Genomic DNA, 16,086 nt, shown 5'->3' on the forward strand with positions numbered 1-16,086 from the left:
GATAAGGAGGCTTCAAGGCTACAACCGTCAAGAACACCTGCAACTTGACAAGATAATGAACGGCCCGTCTGGAGACAGTGAAGGAATCCAATAAGGAGTCAGAAGGTGTCAGGCCAGAATCACTATTGGACCAAAGGGCGTGTGGAAGAGGCACGAAGAGAGTGTGAAGAATAAGGGCATAATTGCCCAGGGATTTCTTTGTTCGGGTTGTTCCGTCCTTCCTTTTTCCTTACTTCTTTCCTCTCCTTCTCCTCCCTACTCCCACCTGCCCTTCGGGGGCATCCAGCTCGAGCTGACCCTGCTGCTGTACCACTCTATTAAATTATTTATTTTTATAAGACTCAATGCCTGAGAGTCTGTTCTGGGAAACTGAGGGCTCGAACTTTGGAGCGAACTAACACTGGACACCTGGACAGATCGATAAGTGATTAATAGCATGCTAAACTTTGAAATCCTAACTAAGTGATATAAAGGATTGATTGTGCACATATAATTCCCTTAGCCATAAACCATTGACCAAGTCTGGGACTAAGACTGTATCCAGCCGCACCTGGACTCCTCTCTGAGAAGGAGTTTAGAAAGCAAGGGAGTCCATTCTGAACCTTCTGACTCAATGGGAGGGTCTCCCTTACCTTTTTGTATCTCCAATCTCTCTGCAAATCAAGGAAAATTGATTCTAACTTTATTTTCCTTTGTATGTTTTGCCCATGTAGTAAGTAGTAGAGTGAACCTTGCCATCAAACTCTGTTAAGTCGCACTTTTACAGACTCTTTAAGGATCCTAAATCACTCACCCACAACACAGCCACACTGCTAAAATAGATTGGCCTTATAGCTCGTGTCCACTTTTGGCATCCTAACTACCTTATATAGCTCTCTCTTCAGATAAGTTTATGTGACACTTGTTTACATCATATCAGTGCATTTATTATTTCTTTACACTTAAGTATATCTTCTTGTAAAGAAGATATGATATGTGCATGTTGCATATGTAAAAGGTATGTCACGAAGTTTAATTAATTTCACCAAATACTTTAATACCCTCTAATGGAAAATCCCATGTGGACAGAAATTTAAAAGACAGTACTATAAATATATCTACTTTTTATGTAAGTTTCAACTGCATAAAAGCTTTCCCAATTTTCAGTAGATTTGAAGCTGGTGTCTGTACTACTTGTGCAATAGTATATCAACATATAAGCCTGTTCATGGCTGGTCTCCAGTGAAAAATAATGATGTCTTTCAAATATTTTGAGTACTTAGAACTTAATAGGAACTAATTCCTATAAAGAACCAAATTTTTATGCACAAAAAGTTTTGATTGGATGGAAGGGAAACTGGACAAAAAACTTGATAAGAATCAATGGGATATTGGCTACTGTTTTGTGTGAGGCAACATTCTACTCTTCTTTCCATGCAGAACTAGCCAGAATGTTCTCACCCATTTTTGTTTCACTGCTACACACTGAAAATGAAATCTGTATTCCGTATAAAAGGAGAGTTATTCTTCTTTAGTTGAGCAGGAAAAATCAAAAGAAGAATCACACAGAAGTTTAGAAATTGAAGAAAAATTTCATTTTTATATGTTGAAGTGAAAATAAAAGTAATTTTGTGATTTGCTTCATGTTTGTTGTGGTTTAACCCCAGACAGCAACTAAGCACCACGCAGCCGCTTCCCCCTCCCCCTCCCAGTGGGGTGGCGAGGAGGAAAGGAAAAAAAAAGTAAAACTCGTGGGTTGAGATACAAACAGTTTAATAACTAAAGTAAAAATAAAATACACTAATAATAATAATAATTGTAATGAAAAAGAATACAACAACAACAACAAAAACACCCAAGAAAAGCCAAGTGATGCACAATGCAATTGCTCACCACTTGCTGACTGATGCCAGAGCTGCGATCTGCCCCTCCCAGCCAACCCCTCCCAGTTTATATACTGGGCATGACGTTCCATAGTATGGAATACCCCTTTGGCTAGTTCAGGTCAGCTGCCCCGGCTATGCTCCCTCCCAGCTTCTTGCACACCTGCTTGCTGGCAGAGCATGGGAAACTGAAAAGTCCTTGGCTTAAGATAAGTGGTACTTAGCAACAACTAAAACCTCAGAGTGTTATCAACATCATTCTCACACTAAATCCAAAACACAGCACTGCACCAGCTACTAAGAAGAAAGTTAACTCTGTCCCAGCAGAAACCAGGACAATGTTTTAAATAATTTTTTTTCTCTGAAATCCAAGCTAGTTATTCTTTTTTAATTCAAATGATAACATTCCAAATCTAATGAAAAAAAAAACAACAGAAAAACATTCAAAACTTTTTAAAATCACAGTTTGTAAAATATTGTCAATATCAATTTCTTATCTGGATTGAAAAAATGAAAATGTCTATATATCTATCTCACATATTGCCATACTATACAAATATCATCCTTTCCACACCATCATGCTCTGCTCATGTGTTCTGTGTTTGTACTCTGCTTAGATATATTTTCTCCTAAATCAGATCTCCCATACAAATATGCTCATGCTTTTCCTACTTGTTCATGATTACAGTTTTTCTGACTAGTTTCTAAATACACTAATTTCTTTCCAAGACCACCCCCCTGGCTAATTCATTGTGGACAATGTGAAGATCAAAAACAAAAATGAAATTTATACAACAGTGAACATTTTGTTTCAAAATGTAAATGAACATTTCTGGGATTGGTCAGCACTTTGTCTTCCTGAAGAAGGCAACACTGATAGGAGCTAAACTTCTTTGCAATAACACCTAGCAACACTCAGCTGTTATCACCACAAACCAAAAAGGAATGGACCAAGTGATGTACCCCATCATCTTTCATTTAATGTTTCTTTAAGATCAGTAAGACTAAATAAAAAAGGTATACATCTTCCAGCTTATTTTTCATTTCATATTTCAGTATTTTTCATTTAAAAATAATTTTATCAAAGAAGGGGGAGGTGCATTGCTATTTTTATCTTGTTAATAGTTTATAATGTATATATTGAAACAATATTTCAATGTTTTAATATTTAAAGTTATTACGATCTCTGTTCATTCTGATTTTAATAAACAAAAGAGGAATTATAGTTTCTGACACCCATCATACAATACCAGCACACCAGGAGTAAACATCTGAAAATCTTAAATAGAAACTAAAACACAAGGAAAATAAGTTCTAACAGTAACAGACTTTCCAGAGCCGCCACTTTTAGTCTTACAGATAGGTGAAGTGTTTCTTATCAAGCACACATTAATGTCTATTTAAAACTATAATTGCTGAATTTGTTCTCGATGCTGCAAAAAAGTAAATTTTTTCTCATAGTGAATAAATACTGTGGCATTTATACTGTTTTTTTCTTTTGTTCTGAATGATCCCAGCCATGCATACTGTGATTACACAGACTGTATGTGTCTATATAGAGGAATCACTTTAGTCTTGACTGAAATGAAGCCACATTCAGGGTGAAAAGATTCAGCTTTTTTAACAACAGTCTACTCAAAAATGTAAGACGAGAAAAACCAAATCCTATTGAAGTTGCATAGGAAAATCTATATGGATATAACTGGGATTTCAATTTTAAAAAAATGTTTAAAGCTAGCTTTCAGACCAGGGTAGCTATAACTTGATACCAGTGTGGCTAAGAGCAGCATGAATTTCAGAAGAAAAAGAAAACAAAGCTGACTAATCACATCACCTTTTCTCCCCTGGCTGAATAGGATAGCTACAGAAAACATAGCTGATCTCTGATGAGTATTTGCTAAAAACTTCCTGCAACTGCCAAAACACATAATAATTTGGCCAATATGCCAGAAAAAAAGGCTAGTGGCATAATGGACATTAACAAACCCCTCAAACCACCCACTCTTTAGGTTTCCAGTGGCACAAGTAGGAAGATGCCAAGATAGGTCTCACTTTCTGTCCTCAGCTTATGCTGCTGTGCCTGGGTTCACCTTCCCATCCCCACCACTGCCTTTCTGCACTGTGTGATTTAAGATCAGAGTGCCAGCCTTAATTCTGAATTTCCTGACTTTTATGGTTTAAGTTAGTCCCTTAATGTTATCTAAACATACTTCCCTGGTATTTAATATAAAGAAGCTTTGGTTCTGAAATAGAAAGACTTTGATCTGCTAGGGCTAAAGGGGGGCTGCTGAGGGAATGGGGTGTGATTTCCATTATTTCCAAGCTCTTTCCACTGTGCTACTTGTGATATAATTTTCCTTTTTGTTTTTTTCTAACCAGCTACCAAAGATTTACTGTGAGGACCACAAAGAACCCTGTCACATGAAGGATAAAACTGACTTTGCCAGACTGCCTTCAGTGATTTTTTTTTGTTTCTTTATATGTAAGTGAAAAGAGTGTATCTTCATGATTAATGTGAAAACATTACATCTAGACATCTTTTACTCTCCCTTCCTCAATGCAGAGTTAAGTATGATGATCTCTGCTTCAATTTACTCAAATTTTGGTTTAAACATACTCTCACTGACATTACAATGATGTACGTGTCAACATGGATGCCTAGACTAGCAGATATCAGATCTGACATGTCCACATGGTACCCCTAAATGATGCATAGCTCAAATCTGGAAATTACAGAGCAACATCTAGAAGGCTATTAGGCAGTACCTGCTTGGAAGAGATGATTAGTGTGGGTGCAGCACTGAGCAAATAGAGACACAATTCTGCCTGAGTTGGGATGTTTCTACTGGGATTACAGGTAGCAGATGGAAAGTCATTTATGGTGCCTCTGCCCCTATGAGGCCAAAAGGCCTGAAGTGTTACCACTTAAGTCCTGGAAATATGTAACAAAATGGTCCAAGTGAGAGAAAACGAAGCAGGGAGGGTTCCATACAGAATAGCTTCTAAAACCACAAAATGCATTGTAAGTAAGGAGAGACCTAAATGCTGTGTTTTCAGCTTCCTTTGCTGAAAAGAGCTTTCTGAACTCCATGGAAACATTGAAAAAGATAATTATCAGCCTTAGTGATTGAGTGACATGAGAGGGATTAAAAAAAAAATCACTTATTTACATGTGTCCATCACAGCCGGTTGGTACGGGAACATACTGCCTTTCTTTAGGAAATGAGAAAGCGTTAAGACAAAATATCCGTTCACTGAACACTGGATGAATACGTGTTTTCAGAGAAGTTACTCTGAATTTACAGCAATGAGAAAACAGAATCCAGTCTACTGCGTACCTCTCTTGTTCTGTTGCCACAGATGGAAGAAGGACACCACAAAGGACTCAAAAAAAGGTTGACTCACATTCATAACCATCAGAAAACAGGCCACAACTACCAGCCACAAAATGAGCAGGGACTGCCAAAACTGGGGAAAAAGGAAATAGGAAAGATAAGACTAAAAAGCAACAAAAATACCTGGTTAGGGCCACCAAAAGAATGAGAAGCTTCTTCTGTAGAAGGTCAGCAATGATGCAAAGCTCATAAAAGAAAGAAATTTTACTAAGTACTATGCAAAAGAAGAAGTAAACACTGTATTTGGTTTGCCAGACAGGAATGAGATGTAAGATTATAGATGGCAATGTGCCTATTTATAAGGGTTTATCCATGAATAGCTGCCTTTGATACAAGTAGAATTTTATACTTATCTTCAGGCCTGACACCAATATCAGATACAAACAGAAAAGGGCCTTTTATTATGTGAAAACTAAGTGTTCTTGCAAACTCTTAATAAGTGAGTCATGAAGCAACATCCGGGTTGATTAGACAATGAAGAACAGTCATCACTCAGTTGATTACCAATGGCTCAGAAAATGAACTATTAGAGTTAGAAATGTTTGATAGCTGTGATCAAACAGTGGGTCTAGATAAAACACAATAACAGTGAGTCAAGGACAAATCTTTAGTGTTTGCTGAAAACATTTTCTAAAGTACTTAATGCCCAAACCCACTTACAGAAATCTAGATGCCTCTTCCTGTGAGGAAGATGCTAAGCACTGCTGGAAATCTAGCCCCTGGGGCCAACATAAGGATACCTGTTTCTCACATTAGTCAGCAATATTTGTTTTGAGCTTAGGGAGCAAAACACTGGAATTAAATCGCACAGTCACAACACTGAAAGCTTCAGAGTGAAACAATTGCATTCTGAAAACAAAAAGTCTCTAAAACAAATGTTCCAGGAAATGAAAAAAGTGGTTTGCCACTCTCAAAGACAAATTGCAGGTTTTAATGAAAAGAGTAGTCACAGATGTTCTCTCTTCTTCCCCCTAAACATTCACTAAATTTTGTGAAATGACTTTTGAACCGAAATCAGTTGCAGTCTGATATCTAGCATAGTCATACATTCACTGTGTTAAATTGCAGTCGGATAAAAATACAAAGGTTAATGTGCCATGTACAAAGAAACCAGAAACTATTGTTAGATTTTTGCAATGTACACGTTTATGCATATTTACATCCTTAATTTACTACAATGTACTCCTGGCCTGACTTTGTACTGTGTAAGAGTTCCCTCTACTGGCTGAGCTACTGGAGCTGATTTTCATTTCACCAGGCAGCTTGCTGCCTGATTCGAAAGATTTCAACATCCGAGTCTGACAATTTTTCTTGCAGTTTCTCTGAAACTCTGCAATAGTTACATTGAATTCCTTTGGAACTGAGGAGCCTTCATAAAAACAAGCTTATTCATCCCACCAGTACAGAGCCTAAAAAAGTCTAGAGCCAGTATGGTGGTGACAGAGAGTTCCTAGCCAAAGCTGATTGACCGAAATAAAATCCAGTAGGTAATTGAATATACAGGTAATTGAAATAACAGGAACAATTTAAGCAGCAGGATTCAGTGTATTAACTTAATTTTCCAGACCTTTAAAAGGGTCAAGTTACAAGACTTACCTCATGTAATACATTACAGAGATAGGGTTGTCTTCAGGCTGCTCCAAAAGATATTCTCACCAGTCTTTTTTATCCTACCATCTTACAGCTGTGCAATACGTGAAAGGATCTCAAATGAAAATATTAGTTTATAAAGACTGATTCTTCTCTATTCTTTTTTCAAGGTGCACTGATGAAATCCCAGGATTCCCTTACTTAGTAAAATTGGTTATTTGATCTTTATTCACGCAGGGCACAATACTCTTATAGATGACTGATGACAATTCCTGAATCCTCCCCAAGAAATGTATACCCTTGCTTCGCTTACACTTTGAGGAAGCTAAGCAAATCCATCATGCTTATGCCATTTTTACCTGAGAGTGAAGAGACCTTTCTTGACTCCTCAACAAAGGCAATTGGACTGACTCCTAAATTCTCCAAAATCTGGACTCTGTCACTGAAAGGCAGTGGCATTACTAAGGGAAAAAATGGGAGAAAAACAGTTTGAACATCAGAGAGAAAAGCAACAGAGCAGACACTCATGCCCCTCTCACTAGTAAATTGGAGACAGAAATTCTTCTAAAAGGAAAGGTTATCCCTGCTCTTTTTCAAGCTGTCGTCATCACTAGAATGCTCAAATATGAATGCCCATCATGAAATCAAATCAAGATATGGACATAGCAACACTACAGGACATCGGTGCAAGACAATGTACCCCATTTAGAGTGGAATAAGTATAATATTCCTTTTTAGGGGAAAAAGATAGACAGATATTACTACATTATTATTTTTTCCCTATGTTTGGTCATCAGGAACTCCTTTCTCACTGGAGAAAAGTGAGGGTGGCACACAGAGTTAAGATTGCTCTGAGCTGTAACCTTTCTTGCCATGATATTAATAGAGAACTCAAAGAAAAAAAAGAATTTTGGAGCTTAAATAATTTGAACAGAAAAGAGAAAGTTTTGAACTCAGAGAGACAGCCTTCTGCTACAGTTCTTAATGCTCTATTTTAAACTGAAAGCAGAGATTCTCAAGAATCTGAAGCATCAACCATAAACACTAAGCTACAGAGTTTGTATTATAATCTGACCTATTTCCTTCTAAGGACACCTGTGCACCTATTGAAAATGTAAGAATATATTTTTTTATTTATGTACATTTATTGAAATGTAAAAGTCTATGGAACAAATTAATACTTTATAATGTACTGCTAGTCCCACTTTTCAGATGGAGAACCTACAGGACAGGAAGGTCAGTTCATCTCACATATTACATCTCTAGATCAAGATGTTGCCTTGCTATCACATAAGTATACAATGGAGTGTGTGTCTTTCTCTTGCATGGCTCTCATAGGGCAGCTCGAAACTGCATTAAAGGCAGTTTGCTGTCTGGTTACAGCTTAGTCTATACTACCTAGACAGCAAGAACAAGAGGGATCCACAGTGCAATAATCTCCCAGCTTCCATAAGACATTGGTTTAATTGTGCTTTATTATTGTTTCAGAGTAAAGCAATTGAAGGTTGACTAAAATATACTTTTCTTTCTTGAAAGACAGTTAGATCAGGGCATACTGCTAAATATACTAAGACTGAATTTCAGAAGTGAAATAAAACATGAACTTAAAAGAGTTTCTCACCAACTGAGGTAGAATTATTTTATACTGTTTTGCTTGTATGAGCATAGTTTATGCAGTAGGACAGTTTTACCAAATCTGGTTAAACCAAACAGTACATAAGATATAATGCCTCTGTCATGATGATTAGAAGGTACTCCAAAACTGCAACTTCCCCCTGTCCAAAGAAATGACAGGTAGAAATATGTTGTTGTTCGTAATAAGCTTTATCATTAGTCTCTGTTGGAGCGCCTAGAAACCCAACTGAAGTTTGAGTCCCATTGTGCTAGTCTCATACAAACACGTAATAAAAATGGCAGGTCTCTAACCCAAACATTTTGCAGTTTACAAAACAGTCAGTGTATGATATAAAATTATAAATAAAAATAATTAATTGTAAAAATAACATAAGCTTTATTCCCATTTTACACAAGGGGAGCACAGAATGCAAGAGAGATGAAGTGAAACGTGAGAAGAGTGCTGAACTGAGGAAGAAAACTCACTTGCATGTCCTACCTATTGGACAAAAGTCTGTATGGAAGAAGGTTACACAGCCAAAACACAGCTGACACAAACCACTGGGCTCTTTTGCACAGTTTAGAAAAAACATTTGAGGCCAACACAGGAGCTGAAATCAGATTTTTCAGGACGCAGTCCATTAACCCTACTGCTTTCTTAAAAATAAACTTTTATGGTCAAATGCTTTTAGCTACATACACAGATGTTTGTTCTGTTTGGACATCCCAAGTTATAAACATCAGTAAGCTCTGGCTACAGCTGAAGTACTCTAAAAGAGAAGAATACAATGAATTCAGGAGACATTGTGCTTCTTTCCTGGCCCACCATATATGTAGATAGCCAAAAACTACTAGACTCTTTGAGGACCACCTGATCCAGCATTGCCAGAAGTGCACCCGAGGGTATGGTGTGTACTGTGGTCTGGAGAAGCTGTTCCTCGTGCACCTGAGGCAGGAATGGTAGTGGGTCTAGTTTGGAGGAGTTTTGTTGTTCTTAACAGACCATTTAGACATACTAAAAAAGTCCTGGGAACTGTAATATGAAAGCCTGCTGTGATCTGGGAAACTTTTTTTGTGATTTTTTTCTTTATAGTTATGTGGTTCATATTCAAGAGAAATGAGTAAGTGTGGATTGGCGAAGGGTAAAATGGGAGGTCAAATAAGGTGAGATAAGAGAGTCAGCTATGATTAACAGTTAAACAGGAAAAAATATTGCAGATCATTTTTTGCTTAATGTTATTCAACCATCTGCAATGTAGTCAAATAATGAACATATTTCTTTTGTGAACAAATGTATTCATCAATTAGTGAGTGAAAAGGAGGAATTACATAAACAATTCACAAATAGTACTTAGCCGGTTCAAGAGCAGAAAAGGATTCTTATGTTGAGGAAACATACTGTCACTGAATACGTTTTTATAAAAAAAATAGAGTACATGGTGCAAATAATTAGAGGACTATGCTCTGGAAATGACCTTCACTCAACAAATACAAATCCTTGACATCTTTATTGTCTAAGTAAACTTAGGCAAATACAACGAAATGAAATAAAATATATTTATGAGAAATTAAAGGGAGGACAGAGCAAGAAACCTAAAGCAGATGTTACTGTGAACAACTGTATTTTATGAGACTCTTCCCACTAGATTAATTAATTTGAGAGAATCAGTGATGGTGTACTGCTGATGTTAGCCACAGCAAACAGATACGAAACTGAAGATTGTTTTTATCTCTTTTTCACAGCAGCATCTGGCTCCTTGGCAGGTTTTGCTAACCTTTGTATTGACATCTCCAGCAATGCCACCATATTCCTCAGTGTCACAGGAAACCACTGCAGACTCTGACCAATTACAACCTTTATCCTTACAACTCACTTTTTTTGGTTTGATGAATTTCACCTTTTATTTTAACTAGATTTTTAAAAAATTATATCCCAGGGCAGATTTTGATTAAAAATATAACAGAAGAAAACTGTTATAGGAACCTTCTACATGCATTTACATATAGTTTCCAGACCCCTCATCAGGAAAGCTCTCAAACAGATGTGTAAATGTACAAATGTGTGTTGTAAACGTACAGATGTGTGTGAGTCTCTTACACTCACCTTTTAAAACAAGCTTTTGTTCTTGAATGAATATGGATGGATTTAAACGCATATTTGCACCCTTTTCAGAATTAAGACCTTACAATCGGTACGCCGTTAATGAATATAATTAGAGGGAAGGAACTGAAAATTGTAAGTAATCAGTGAATTTTCAAATTATTTGTAATATAAATGCAGTTTGCTCTGTCTCCAGTCAGTAAACAAACAAACAAACAAACATACCCTTGGCAAATCACCCATCTTTGAGTGAAAGAAGGCCCACTTCTAAGTGAAAATGTTTTCTCTCAAACATACTTCTTACTTTTCTTTAACAACAAAAAAGATATATTTTTGAAGGTGTAAACTCACAGGAAAGTAAGTAGGTTTCTCTTTAAAATGAACTGCAGGGCTGAAGGCGAACCTGAAAATATTATCTATAATGTACTCTGAGTGAGGACCTACTACATCTAGTCCTTGTGTCTACCACTAAAAAGAATTATCTAAGCTCTGATGAAAAACAGCATACCAAAAAAATCCTCCAAACCAAACTGTTTATTCACAAAGATTCTCAAAATTCCATGGGATGTTTGTTCCAGTTTGTAGTACCATTTTCCAACTATATACATTACTAATCTAAATTTTTCTTGATTCTGATACTTCATTTCTTACATAGGACATAGATATTACAAGCCTACTCTAATATCGCTGTTTAGTCTTCTCCTTTATATACTAAACCAGTATAATTCTTTCAGCTTCTTCTCATCTTTATGCTTATCCAATTTATAAATAGCAGCTTACAGCAGGTTAGCCAGCACTAGGCTGAAGCTGCAGTAATGTTGAATAGAAAAGCATAACTGGTTTCTGTTATGAGATCCATAATAATAATTTGAAATACCATTTGTTTCACAGCTAGCTTGATGTCTACTATACCCCAATCACTTTCCTGCAGGGCAGCTGCCTAGCCAGTTATTTGCCAGTTTTAAATTGTGCATTTGGGTTTTACCTTTTTTTTTCTTTTTTTTTTTTTTAATAAGTGCAGCACTTTGTCCATTGAAATTCATCTTATTGATAGCAGCTTATTTCTCCAGTTTCTCAAGGTCATGCTGGAGTCTAATCCTGGCCTTCAGTTCCCTTGCATTTCTTCTGAGTTCGATGTCCTGCACAATTTCCTTGTGTTTACCTCCTATTTCTTCATCCATTTCCTTAATTAAAATATTGAATAAATCTGCACACCAAGTACATGCCATGTAGAACAGAATTGCAGAATGCTTGTGGTTGGAAAGGACCTCTGGAGGTCATCTGGTCCAACTCCCCTGCTCAAGCAGAATCACCTAAAGCAGGCTGCCCAGGACCATGTCCAGACTGCTTTTGAATATCGCCAAGGATGGAGACTCCACAACCTCCCTGGGCAACCTGTGCCAGTGCTCAGTCACCCTCACAGTAAAAAAGTGTTTCCTCATGTTCAGATGGAACCTCCCATGTTTCAGTTTGTGCCCATTGCCTCTGGTCTTCTCACTGGCCACCACTGAAAAAAGCCTGGCTCCCACTTCTTTGCATCCTCCCTTCAGTTATTTATATACATTGATGTGATCCCCCCTGAGCCTTCTCTTCTCCAGACTGAACAGCCCCAGCTCTCTCAGCCTTTTCTCATAGGAGAGATGTTCCAGTTCCTTAATCATTTTAGTGGCCCTTTGTTGGACTGCCTCCAGTAGCTCTGTATTTATCTTGTACTGGGGAGCCCGGAAATGGACCCAGTACACCAGGTTTGGCCTCACCAGTGCTGAATAGAGGGGAAGGATTACTTCCCTTGACCTGCTGGCAAGACTTCTCCTAATGCAGCCCAGGATACCATCAGCCTTCTTTTTTGCTGCAAGAGAACATTGCTGGCTCACATTCAACTTGGTGTCCACCACAACCCCCAGGTCTGCCCAACCTGGTGCATGGGACCTTGCTTGATCTGTTCTTCCAGGATAATCATTGACAGGTGCCTGAAAGCATTTTTTTAAATATTTTTTTCCTTTCCCACAGTATTACTCCATTAAACCGTATTTTCCTCATTAGTTTGTGACAGCATCACATGGGAGGGTATCAAAAACTTGCTAACATGGAGATATACAAGATGCCTCTATCCACTAGGTCAGTTACCTTTTCAAAGACAAAGTAAGATTGACTTGACTTGACTTGTGTTTGACAAGTCCATGTTATTTCATATCACCTTATTATACTCTAGGTGCTTATAAATTGATTGTTTAATAGTTTGTTCCACTATCTTAATGAGTATTGAAGCTAGGCTACCTGGCCTATAATTCCCTGGATCCTCTTATTTCTTCTTGTGTGAAATTCCATTGAAATTAAGGTGAAACCTGAACAGCTTTTGCTATTCCCTTTTATTAGTTTGTATCTGAAGACTCTGATCCCAGGAGACACCAAAGAAATCAAGAGAGAAGTGCATACGTTCCTATAACTGCTTTTACCATGTTCTCTCACAGTGGCCCTAAGAGCACCCTGGGGTCCACACTTTATTCTCTGGGAAGTCTGTGGTATAGGCAAAATATACCTCATTTTTCAAACATTTACCTGCAGAGTTATGGCAGTAAAATAGTGCCTCTTCAGGCAAAGGACTTGTGTCAGTTTGGGAAGTACTAGGCATCCCTACTTAGGCAAAATCAAAGCCTGCCTCATGCCCTCAACAGTGAGGAAAGAGCTGCCCAGCAGGCCCAGGTCAGCCCTCAGAATCCCACCTGGCCCCTCTACAGGAAGCCCTGCACTGGCACACCTGGTTAAATGCCATGGAGAGCCTCATGGAAAACAAATCTGCCATGTAGGACTGTATTGAGAGTAGGTGTCAAGGTGATGGCAGTGGGGGGGCTGCAGGGAGACGAGTCCAGAAGCTGCCTTGTACTGGACACAGCCAGTTCCAGCCAGCTCCAGTGGACACACCACAGGACACCACTGAGCCCATCAGCCAAGCTGGTGGCACCTCTTGGAAAACATCTTTAAAAAAGGGCAGAAATGCTGGACAGGTAGAGGAGGAGGGGGAAAAAAGTGAGAAAAAGCAGAGGGAACACCAAGGTCAGAGGAGGAGGTGCTCCATGGAGGAGCAGATACTCCCAAAGGGACTGCGACCCACAGAGAATCCATGCCAGAGCAGAAAAGAGTGAGAAGGAAGGAGCGGCAGAGAGAAAACACTGCATCCTGACTCCAACCCTTGCACCGCTTGTTGCTGCACTGAAGAAACTGAGTGAGAGCTGAGGCAATAACAAGGCAGGAGGAGAGGTGACTGGAGTGAAGGAGTGAAGCAGAGAACAGAAAAGTATTTGAAGTGAAGCGGGGCTGGGAGTGAAGTTGAGCCTGGCAAAGGGGGGGAAAGGTATCTTTTCCATAAGTAAGTGTTTTAATGTTTGCCTTTTTTGTTTGTTTGTTTCCCAATACTCAAATCAGTAATTACATAGTTATGTTAGTTAGCAATAAATTCAGTTAAATTCCCCAAGTCAAATCTGTTTTGCCCATGACAGCACTTGGTGAGTGATTTCCCTGTCTTTATTTTGACTCATCCATTTTCACGCTCCTGTTCCTTCTATTTTATCCCCTGTCGCACTGGAGAGAAGGGAGTGAGCAAGAAGCTGGCTGGGTGCTGGGCTGCCAGCCAGGGCCAACCTACAACAAGCACTCCTGTTGTAGGCCATCCCATGTCTGAACATGGGATGATACCAGCCGATCATAGTATATACCTAGATGGCACATACAGAGCATATACATGTTTAATGCTATTTTATCCCTCAGTAGCTACAGAGAGGTACATCATCACTCTCACCACCTGCCCATGGAGCTGTACCATGCAAATTACATTAATGCACTGGAACATAACTACTCCATGATGTCTTGCTTCTGCCACCTCTGGTGGCAACAGTCCAGCCATTTTGTTGCGGTTTTTATGCGTTAACAGAATCATGGGAAATACAGTGTAGAACAATATCTGTCTGATTAGGCTGATCATGGTATCAGTCATGATCTTGTGAGGCAAGACAGCCACGTTACCCTTGCAGATAACCTAGCTGCTGTCTTGGTGTCGCCATCACATCTGGACATCAAAACATTGCTCTGTTTCAAAGCATTGTGGTAAGCTGAGGGAAACAGCTTAAACTCTTCCTTTTTATCTTGTAAAAGCAGAAGGTTTAGGAAAGATATCTTTATACCAGATAGGTTGTCTGTGATACCAAATTCCTTATGAATACAATTGCGTATTTATGCTGATCTCTGAAGTGCCTGGTGTACTTTGTGTGGTACATAAGTATCACTAAGATCATGTTGTCCTAGTGCATCCTATCCTAAAACTAAGTACGGAACCTTAAATTGAATGGCTTGTTGATGAGGTCTAAATGTAGTCTAATGCTAATTTGCCAATGAGCTGAAATGTTTCTGAATGGACTGGCATGGAATCTAAATGTATATTGAATTTGCTTTGATAATCACAATGTAAGCATACTGACTTTCCTTCATTTGCTTTCAAACTGAGAGTTGTTTCCTCCAAACTTAGTGGCAGCATTAAAGTATTTAAAGCCAAACATGTTGGACACTTTTTCAAGTCTTTTGTGAAGAATTTAAAGATTACAAATAAAGACAGAAAAATACTGTTTCATCACCAAATCACCAATAACAGAATAGCGTAAGAATCGAGCACAGAAAATCTGTCCTGAAGCAATCTAAGCTGGCTGATGCTAAGCCTCAGGCTGTAGCTGATAGTGTGTGCATATATGTATTTGTGTGTTCACATGTTTTCCCCCAAGGGGAAACAAAGAAATTCACCCTGCAGTTCTGCCTAGACATTACTTCAAGCAACTGTGATATATTTTTGGCAGGAAAATGTGAAATGGAAAAGGACAGATTGTTTACTAAAAGAAAGCAAACAGAAACAAGATACATTTATACCGGGCTGAAAATGACATAGACTTGCTGATATACAAGGCCTTCGCTTTGTAAAAGTTCAAGGTAGCTCATGGTATCCTATCTTAATGAAGTGAACTGTGCAAATAAACAGCCAATTGAGTGGTAACCACAGGGCATGATCTGGAAAGGTTAGACTTGACTTGAGGATACTGACTGATTAATAGGAAAATAGAAATCTTTCTCTACAGAAGGTCTAAATAACATTTCCCCCCAAATAGATTATTTTTCCCACATGCACAAATGCAGTTTGTGGATTTTTTTACTAAAAGTAAATCCTGTAAGGGCTTTATGGGTATTCTTCTGGACCCTGTGCAATTGGATAAAGGCTGGGAGTCAAGGTGGTAGTAATGATCCACCAGTGTGGTTCATCATAGAGGAAAACAAAGCCTGCTGGATGCTGGGTTTCTCAAACTCTTAATTTCTATAATAGACTCATAATCCTTACAAGTCCTACCCAATATGACCTAAGAAATTTTCTTCCTTTGATAAATGTCAGTTCTATTTTACACATTTAAATGTAGGCAAAAATCTGTATCAAGCAAGTTCTGTGCTAATCTAGTTTAGACTGACAACATAATCTTAACTGTTCTACTCA

This window comes from Gymnogyps californianus, chromosome 5, assembly GCF_018139145.2.
Source record: "Gymnogyps californianus isolate 813 chromosome 5, ASM1813914v2, whole genome shotgun sequence".
Classification (NCBI taxonomy): Eukaryota; Metazoa; Chordata; class Aves; order Accipitriformes; family Cathartidae; genus Gymnogyps; species Gymnogyps californianus.